At 40.8% G+C, this 9848-nt stretch overlaps 1 pseudogene; it reads left to right on the top strand.

Moving 5' to 3' along the window:
• Positions 1 to 6796: 6796 nt before the first annotated feature.
• Positions 6797 to 7619, top strand: LOC112605301 (annotated as a pseudogene).
• The last annotated feature ends 2229 nt before the right edge of the window (positions 7620 to 9848 follow it).

Genomic DNA, 9848 nt, shown 5'->3' with positions numbered 1-9848 from the left:
TCCAAAAACAAAGAACAGACAGTTTACAGAAAAGAGTTTGTAAAGCACAGAATGACAGGTCTACAGAAGGTATTCACAAGTGAGAAAACACATCTAGCCAAAATTCTAGGGATTTCACCAGCACAAACACCACTTTGGAGACTGGAGATGCTGCACAGCCTCCCGTGAGCAGGACACTCACCAGGTCCCTGCACAGTGTGATGGCCTTAAACACAAACCTCAATGGAAGTTCAGCCTCTCATTGTGGCAGGAGCAGCTGTGGTGCCAGGGGATGTGTCCCCAGGAGCTGGAGTCAGGAGGGCTCAGGGAGATGACTGGAAAGCCTTTGAGGAAGGAAGAGAGGCCATGAGGCCTTAGGCACAGGCACAGGCTCCACTTCTACGTGAACACGGCCAGGGTCCTCCAGGACACGTTCCAAAGCCTCCTCCTTCCTCCACACATAGGGTGCTGAAGCCCCATCGACCCTCCAGGGTTGGCTGCCACATCATCCCTGGAGCAGCCCCTAAAGTTCCCTGCTGTTCTCATGGCTGTAGAGATACTCAGTCATGTCACTGTAGGGGACTCTAGTGTGTCCTGTCCTCACCTGCAGCCACTGATGACCTTCACGGCACTTTCCCATGCTTTCCCAAGTGAACCCACTCTCACCAACTATCAGGAGGATGGACGGCGGCCTGCACTCCATGATGTTTGACTTATGAGTAAGTCAGGGCTCAGGATAGTCTCATGCTTGTGTAACTTATAATAATATCACATAGGAATCTTATTTTGACAGTCCCTGACTCCTCATCCTCTCTGAGCAGTTACTCACTCTGCCCATCCACTCTAAGACTTTCTTCTTCTGCAGCTGCTCATGGTGTTTACATTTGGAGACTGATATGACTCTATTGGTGGAATACTAGATGTGTGCTTGTCATATCCTCACATTTCTAAGAATAAAAGATCGTTCTTTGGAGTAATATTTGTTCTTTGTTTCCTAGTTTGTCAGGATTACATTTTCAGTGATTGATGTGAAAACTTCTTTGCTAAAATGCAATCATATTGCTATAAATTAACTGCATATTTTTGCATCTCATAAATTTGGATATGTGATGTTTATTTTCTGATCAAAGTACTTTGTAATTTCCATTTTTGTTGCTTCTTTGCCCCAAACTACATTTAGTGGTATTTTACTTATTTTCCAAGTATTTAGATTCTTTTGGCAAATTTTTAAAAAATTAAATTAGAATTTCAGTGGCCTGATGGATACGAGTGGTTTTTGCTTACAGTGATGAATTGTGTAGTAGTGAACTCTGAGCTTTAGTCACCCATCACCCGAACAGTGTACCTTGTGCCCAATAGGTAATTTTTCATCCCTCCTCCTCCCACCAACCCCCTTCTGATAACTTTCTCTTTCTGATTTCTTACACAATCCCCTCAGTTATATGTAATTTATTTTTTATGATTCAATCAACTTGATTTTATTGAAATATCTTGTTGCCCAAAATATATGTATCATTAGCCAATGTTTTGAAAGATCATGGAATCGGCTGTGGTTTGGTGGAGTGTTCTCTAAGTATCAGTCTTGTCCAGATGGTTGATAGCCTTGTTCAAGTCGTCGGTATCCTCACTGGCCCATGGGGCTGGACTGTTTGCACTTCAGCCCACACCTGCTGCAGACCGCTTTTCTACCCTTGGTTCCACTCACTACTGCAGAATTTCATGTCACCTGGTAGCCAAAGCTGTATTCCATGGGGTTGAATATGTAGCCTCCAGAAACCAAAAAAGTCCTATTTGTGGCTTCCTTGTTTGAAAGACAAGGACACACGTTACAAACACTCGAGTAAAATAAATATTCCTATAATTCTGAACTCTGATTTGCTCTGTCTTTATGTTACATGCATTACAATGGCCTTATTCTGTGTCTGCACTGGCCCAAGGGGCTGAGCTGTTTGCAATTCAACCTGGACCTGCTGCATTGCCCTTTTCTACCCTGAGTCCCACTCATGACTGGCAGAATTCCATGTCACCTTGTAGGCCCAACCTGTATTTCAAGGGGTAGAATATGTAGCCTCCAGAAACCAAAAAAATCCTATTTGTGAGTTCCTTGTTTGAAAGACAAAAACACACATTAAAAACACTGGAATAAAATAAATACTCCCATAATCCTGAACTCTGGTGCGCTCCGTCTTTACGTTACATGCATTACAATGACCTTATTAATGGGAACACCATTTAGTGGCATTTGATGGCAGTTGTAGAGACGAATGCCCATATTCAAGGTGCAGGGCAATGCCAGCCACGGGAAATCAGCCTTCCAACCACAGCCACGATATGCCTAGGCAGCCACAAAGAGTTCCCAAGTCATTTTCTGATCATTTACCTGGTCATGGTGCACTATCTGGACTTGCTCTCTCATGAGGAAGGTCTAAAATTTAACATTGTGATGTCCTTGATTCTGTTGCACCAACTTTCATCTAGTATTTCTGTCAGCCACTCACAAGGGCACTCAAGTCAAATTCTCTGAAGATGTGACTGTCTTTTTCAAATTCTAGAGAAAAGGTTGATTTTAGATTTGCCTAGCAAATTAAATATTTTAATGCCATTAATATGGTCATTTAAATGGTATCCTTCTCTGAGTCTCTCTGCAAATGTTAACCTGGAGTAAATTTCATAACAGGTTTCTCTTTATTTTCGTTTTCCTCTACAATTTCTGAGTAAGATGACCTACTCTGAGAAAACCTATGAAGTAAGTTTTAACCCAAAACAAAATCATTATTTTGAAATTTAATACTATCACAAGCCAGAGACAAAAGATATTGCTCTTGCTTTATGGCTTACTTAGGATTATTATTGACTCGTAAGTATTTGCTTTAATCTTCCATAAAATCGAAAGGTTTATTCCTTTTATTTTGCCTTATATGAATAATTGTTGCAAAAACAGTTTTCCTTCAGTAACAGATTTGTATACCCTCTTATTTTCAGTTTTAATTTTCACCTAGGGCTGCTAAGATTCCAGGATACCAAAGAAACCATTTTCTAGGGGAGGATGTTTCTAATTTACTAGGGTAAGACTATTAAATATGAGTGAGATTCGGCTAAATCCGTGTTGAGCAAGAGATTATGCCTCTAGTCCTTTGTTAAACATGATAATTTTATTCCTGACGGCTCCTGGGAAGTCAGAATTTATTTCTTCTTATTACTGATCCTTCTTCTTCTTTTTTTTTTTTCTAGTAGATATTTTAGAAGAGTTATTATCTAGAAGTTTTCCAGCGTAAGGGCAATTGGCTCCTCATAGAGCATTTACACTTCAGTGATTCTTAGTTCCTGCCCAAGTATGACCAAATAATAATAAAGTTCACCACCGTGATGTGAGCTCCTCTGCTTCTACAAGGCAGAGAATCAGCATTTCCAGTTGTTGATGCAGATACTACATTATTGTTGTATTATCATTAAGACATGGAATGGCACTAAATTATTAATTCAGCTAGTGTTTCTTTCCTGTTCCGAACTCTTGATTTTTTAACAGGAGATGAAAGAAAGAGGTTAAACAAGAATTTCAGTTGATTTTAGAAATCAGTTTAAGTGGTTTACTTTGATCTCTGATTTTTCTTGAGTGTCTTAAATTTCTTTGTTAAAAATTCACATGAATATTTTATTGGTTCTTGAAACTATTTAATATGAAATAAGAAGCTATGAATGTGAGAATTCTCAAATTATGTTCTCATTTTTTCCGCAGGTAAGCTATCTTACCTAAATTAAAATTTAAAATGTATTTTCCTTTTTCTTTTTGGTGTATTGATACAAATTCTCAGTGATGTATAAATGAGCCAAACATGGTCTGTGTGCCCTTGCCCTCATGCTGTTTATCTTTAAACTGCAGGCCTATTTCTCTGTGGCCTGTGCCAAATTCAAATTGTACAATCCAGTCATTTCAAAAACAGCCCAAACAATTAGCTTCTTAGCCATTGGGAAAACCTCATATACATATGAAAGTAATTGATACTCCCCCGGTTGTGAAAACCCCCATCCACTTCTGCCCTGGGAGCTCTCTAACCCAGAGACTCCCCACTGTGCAGCTGTGTGACATTCCCTAGACACAAAAGCCCCTTCTCCAGTAAATCCCCATCTCCACCTTCTGAGAAGCAGCCCTGGCACTTTAGCCTGGCCAGACTCCTGCCATGAGGGACTTTTCCCTGTAAACCCATCAGAGCTTCACCTAATAAAAGTCATCTGTGCTACTGCCACCCTGTGGACTTCTTCCTTTTCTTGACCAGAACCCAAACTAGCCAAACCCCACTCAAACAGGAAGACACTTTCCACCCCACAAACACTGACTCCAGCATAATGGACCCAATAATTCTACTTCCAACACTGTCTTGCCAAGTCTAAAAAATAATACTCTTGATTCCAATTTTATGGACCCCTAAATAACGGCATCAGGCAAATGAGATGCAACTACAATAAGCCCCACCCATATCAGCTGCCCCTCATTCAGGTGACCATGCTCCAGATCAGAGACAGAGGCCTGCTCTCCTGCTAGATCCGAATGGAGGCTGTTCTTACACCTTCTAATCTGTGTCCACTGTGGAACAACCAGCTTACTCTCTTATCGAATAAGCCTTGGGATAACATGTTAACATACAGAGAGAGAAATTTCTGTTCTGAATTAGGAATATTATTGTTCAAGTAATATAGGGTAATTTAAGAGCCTCTTTATACTAAAAAAGAGTGTTTACAACATTTTACATTTTACAGATACGTAAGGCAATAGATTGTGTGAAAAAATAACGAATCACAGTGATAGACTTTCTAGTGATATATCATTTTCATTGAAAATTGCAATACTGTCTTAAATTCAAGATTCTTAAGGAATGCTTTATAAAAATAGCATTTTAATGAACCAAGTTTGTGTAAAACAAAATATGACACATTTTTATTGTTATTCATTTTCCCATAAATCAAATATTTATATTAAAGAATAAATAGAACTAATTCTTCATTGAACACCTTTTTGGAGTAATCCTTCAAAACTAGCAATAAGATGGCTATGGTATTAGGGTCGTTATATTTTGTACGTTTTTTCCTTTCCATTTCTGCTACTTCTGACTCTTTTTATTGTTGTGATTAATTAGGAGTCTGATATTTGTAAAACCAGGAACCTGATTAGAATTGGTAAACATGGAAATAAGAAAAGTGAAATACACAAATTTATAAAATGTGAAAAAAGGATTAAAAAATTAAATAGTTCTATGTGAGACATTTATTCTAATTCTGCCTCTTAGCTACAGTTTGATATCATTGACCCAGATTATTATCATGGAGTTCACCAAGTAAACGTCAATACTATCTTTACTCAATTATCTTTTTCAACCCTGTACATAAATATTATTTGGAACATTTCTCAGAAGATATTCTGACCAAGATTTCCTTTGAAATCTTACCTAGAAAGGCATTTGTTTGTTCGTGTTTCTTGGCAACAGGACTTTGTGTTAAATTACCAAAGACTACATAGTAATACAAAGCAATTTTTTAATTGTTTACCTGCCCACACTTTTTTTCTGAACTATGTCTATCCTTGTGAAGGGATTTGATGTAGGTACCACTTTTCAGGAGCAGTTCAACAAAATGTTAGGTACATCTCTGAAAAACGAAGAAGAGTTCAGTTGTTTCCCTATCTAATGATCAGTCGTGTGGTAGACTGGCATTACTGAGTTGTGACCATTTTCACATGGAAGCCCAGGAAAATGGCAGTTATAGGTAAATTTTATGCTAAGACATAAAACTGTGGATCCAGTTCTTGTTATTTTTACACAGAGTATCTCCATTTGAACTGCGGGTTCAGGGTTACAGCTGCACCACATCCAGGCTGGTGGAGACTCAGGATTCACCCAGAGTTGACAAGAAACTGGAAGTCCTGAGAGGACCCGATTCCTCATGACCAAGGAGACCGTGTGGGACGAATTTCCCTGAACAGCACACAAAAAAACATAATGCAAAGTTGTTTCTTGTTTGTTCTGTATCATTATCCTAGGAAATTCTTCTCTTAATAAATCCCTCTGGTTAATCTCACATATGTGAGATAATTATGATGAGACATATACCAGATTGCTATAATTGGTCACCATCAATTTTTTATTCACTGCCTGAGGCATAGAATTCTTTCCTCTTACTTAAGTTGCATTATGTGCTTTCTAAATGCAAGAGACACATATCCTCTAGGTAAAGGCCTTCAAGAGAGCACTCTTATGCAGATAAATCACCAGGTACCAAGGGAAGGCAGATTCTAACATTTGCATCTAACGTTTTTGAACAGTTATCCTGGTAACAGCAGATTCCAGATAACTCTTGAGCTGACGGAAGTCTTCCTTTTTATTTGCAAGCACACTGCCCTGCAGTGCTTGTGAGAAAGCAAGCTCTTTCCTTCTCTACATGAGCTGGGCGAGAGCCAAGCAGGATGGCATTCACCTCCCAGAGATTCATCCTAAACACACATTTTTACTTTGTCATGATCTTGGTGCTCTCTCAGAGTGGCACACCTATGTGTCTTTGTTCATGATCCAAATTTCACAGTTAGATCTTCTTTCCACCACTATAAGCAAAATGGATTTTTAGCTCTATTTGTTTTTCTCCAAGGCACATTTTATATCACATTGCTCACAAGAAAGACCTGCCCCAACCACTGGCTCTTTCCATATCACTACACCCACCAGGGCATTTGCATGTTGTTTCCTGGGGAGAACCTTCCCTTGCAGTCAGATAAGAGCTCAGCTCTAACTTCTCAGTTACAGATCAGAACTGCCCAGTTCACCTTCTCAAGATGAGGTTCCCTGCTCAGTTCTTGGGGCTGTTAATGCTCTGGGTACCTGGTAAGGACAGAAGGAGAGAAGGGAGGAGAATGGGGTGAGAGGGTGTGCTCTTGGAGGCTCCTCAGTCTCTCAGGTTTATTCAAACCGTATGTTAAGGAGTATGTTCTAATTTTCAGGGAAGGAAATTTATACTTTTTCCTATGAATAATTAGAAACCATCTCAAAAGAGCAATGACCAGTGCTTTAAGATCTTAGAAAATATAAAAGTTCCTTGTGCTTATTTTCGTATATTTTAGAAAGTCTATTATTTATGATATGAATAAAATTTGAAAAAAGATTAATCATAAATTAATATCATAAGAGAATTCATGAAAGTTGCTCATAATATTTGTAGCTTATCTTGTACTTCTTTCTCATTGTTTTAGGATCCAGTGGGGATATTGTGATGACCCAGACTCCACTCTCCCTGCCCGTCACCCCTGGAGAGCAGGCCTCCATCTCCTGCAGGTCTAGTCAGAGCCTCCTGCATAGTGATGAAGAACCTATTTGTATTGGTACCTGCAGAAGCCAGGGCAGCCTCCACGGCTCCTAATTTATAGAGTTTCCAACCGGTTCTCTGGGGTGCTAGACAGGTTCAGTGGCAGTGGATCAGGCACAGATTTCACACTGAAAATCAGCCGGGTGGAGGCTGAGGATGTTGGGGTTTATTACTGCATGCAAGCTTTACAAAATCCTCCCACGTTGATACAGCCCTTAACAGAAACCTCCCTGTTTGCATGGCCCAGCTGCCCACATGTACTGCTTGTCTGGGGAGCAGCTCAGCAGGGTCTCTGAATCCGCAGAGAGGAAGCTGTGGGAGAACTCAGGGCAGAGCTTGCTGCTGAGGACTCTGGCCCATGAGAGCCTCAGCTGCGCCTCAGTGTCACATGGCAGCACTCAATCAGCTGTTACAGCCTGGGGATGGCATCAGCAGTAGAACTATTCAGATGTTTCAAGTGTCCTAGAAGCAAACAGCTCTGATGAAGGGAGAGTGAATGAAAGCTCATCCTCACCCTCCCTGTCTTGCCCACATGTGTCAAGTACATTTATTCTGCAGAATAACCAGACAATGGAAGCAAATTAGTGCCAACTCAAGGAGAATATGTGTTGGAAATAAACAGTTCGAAGTTGAGTTTATTCAAGTTAATACTTGGTAATATGGGAAAAGTATTACTGTCTCACTTTCCAAACATACTATCTCCTTTATCACTTAACTAAACTGCCCTTTTCATTAACATGTTCGAGAACGCATTCTATGCAAGCTGCCCTCAGGGGAGTATGGCTAAGAATAGTCAGTAAATATGTTTGATTGACTATTCACAGACTTTGTAGAGCCATTGCATATATAAAATCCTCATGCCAAACATCTTAAATTTGATTCAGTTACCATTTGTTCAGTGAAAAGGAAGTTCTTGCAATTACAAAAGTGAACTCTGAAAATAAAAAAGCATAAACAGGAAGATGGAGAACAGAAAGTTACTTCATTTGCTACAAGAGAAATGTAGAATGAATACAATATGTCAGTAATTAAGTTGCTGTTGTATTTCCCTGATGTGAATTGTAGGATCTCAGGCCTGTGGTCTTATTTAATTACGGAAAAGCCTTTCAAGTGTGGACACTCGTTACTTTCCGGAGTATCTGGAATGATCTACGGTAGAGAAGCTACTAAAAATTACATTAAAAAAGAAAAAGGTGACTGTTTTTGACGATGGGTGACTAGAGGTAGCCGGGAAGAGCTGCTCCCACTGAGAAAAACCAGACTGTCAAGTGGACCAGCGCACTCTAGACAGATCTTTGGGAAGAAGACTTTTAAAGTGGAAACAGGGAGGACACATCCTGGGCTGGAAGGGGAGGAAGCTGGGAACCGTGTGCCGGGTTTCTGAATAGCAGGACTCCTCCTGACCCTTAGTGGCCCCTAGGGAACGGGTAAGTGAAACAGGCATGGAACATCCCACACTTGCCATAGAAGTCCATAATCCTAGCTCTGGAAAAACCTATGACCCCCACAGACATTTGAGTTGGCAGGTAGAACCGCCTATAGACTGGGCAGAGAGAGAACTTCAGTCCTGCAGAGAGCACAGAGGGTTTGGAGTGGGAGAGACTGAAGTGGAGCATGGCCATGGGCACCATCTCCCCAAGGCCTGCCTAATTTTTTGTATTTTTGGTAACAGGGTTTCACCATGTTAGCCAGGATGATCTCGATCTCCTGACCTCGTGATCTGTCTGCCATGCCCTGCCAAAGTGCTGGGATTACAGGCATGAGTCACTGTGCCCAGCCCCAAAGAAGATTTTTAGCCATTCAGAGAATGCTTGCTTTTCATATCACAGAAAACCCCACCCACATCTGTTAGCAGTAGGTAAGATAAGCCCAGGTTATGAAAATTGCAAACCACTTCTGCCCTCTGGATGTCTCAGATCCAGATTAAGCTGTTGTCTGGCTACCCCTAGACACAGAAGCCCTTTCTCCAATGTTCCTTCACCTTAGGAGTTCCCTTGGTCTCCACCTTTTCTGAGTAGCAACCTCATCATCTTTGATTCTAGACAGTCTCCTGCTGTGAGGGACTCCTTTGGGCACATCTCTCAGAGCTTCACCCAACAGTCATGTGTGCTACTGCCACCCTGTGGACATCGCTTTCTCTTTGATCAGAACCCCGATTTCTCAAACTCTCTATAAATAGATCCACACTGTCCACCCGACAAACACTGACTCCGGCATAATGGAAACAATTCCACTTCTGAGACTGACTTCTCAAGTCATACAAATAATACACTTGTCTTCAATTTTATGGACTCCAAACTAACAGCATCTGGCAAGTGACATGCAGTAAACTCCACCTGTATGAGTCCTTCCTCATTCAAGTGATCATGGTCCAGATTAGGGAAATACAGAGGCCCGCTCCACACCTGGATCAAATGGAGGCTGTTCATCTACCCTTTTTTCTGTGTCCCCCGTGGAGTGACCAGCTTAGTCTGCTGTTGTGAAGCCTCTGCATACTCTACTAACATTCAGGAGAGAGATTCCTG

This window comes from Theropithecus gelada, chromosome 13 (assembly GCF_003255815.1).
Source record: "Theropithecus gelada isolate Dixy chromosome 13, Tgel_1.0, whole genome shotgun sequence".
In the NCBI taxonomy this organism is placed as follows: Eukaryota; Metazoa; Chordata; class Mammalia; order Primates; family Cercopithecidae; genus Theropithecus; species Theropithecus gelada.
The sequence above is the reverse complement of the archived record's forward strand: the minus strand, read 5'-3'. Positions and strand labels throughout refer to the sequence as shown.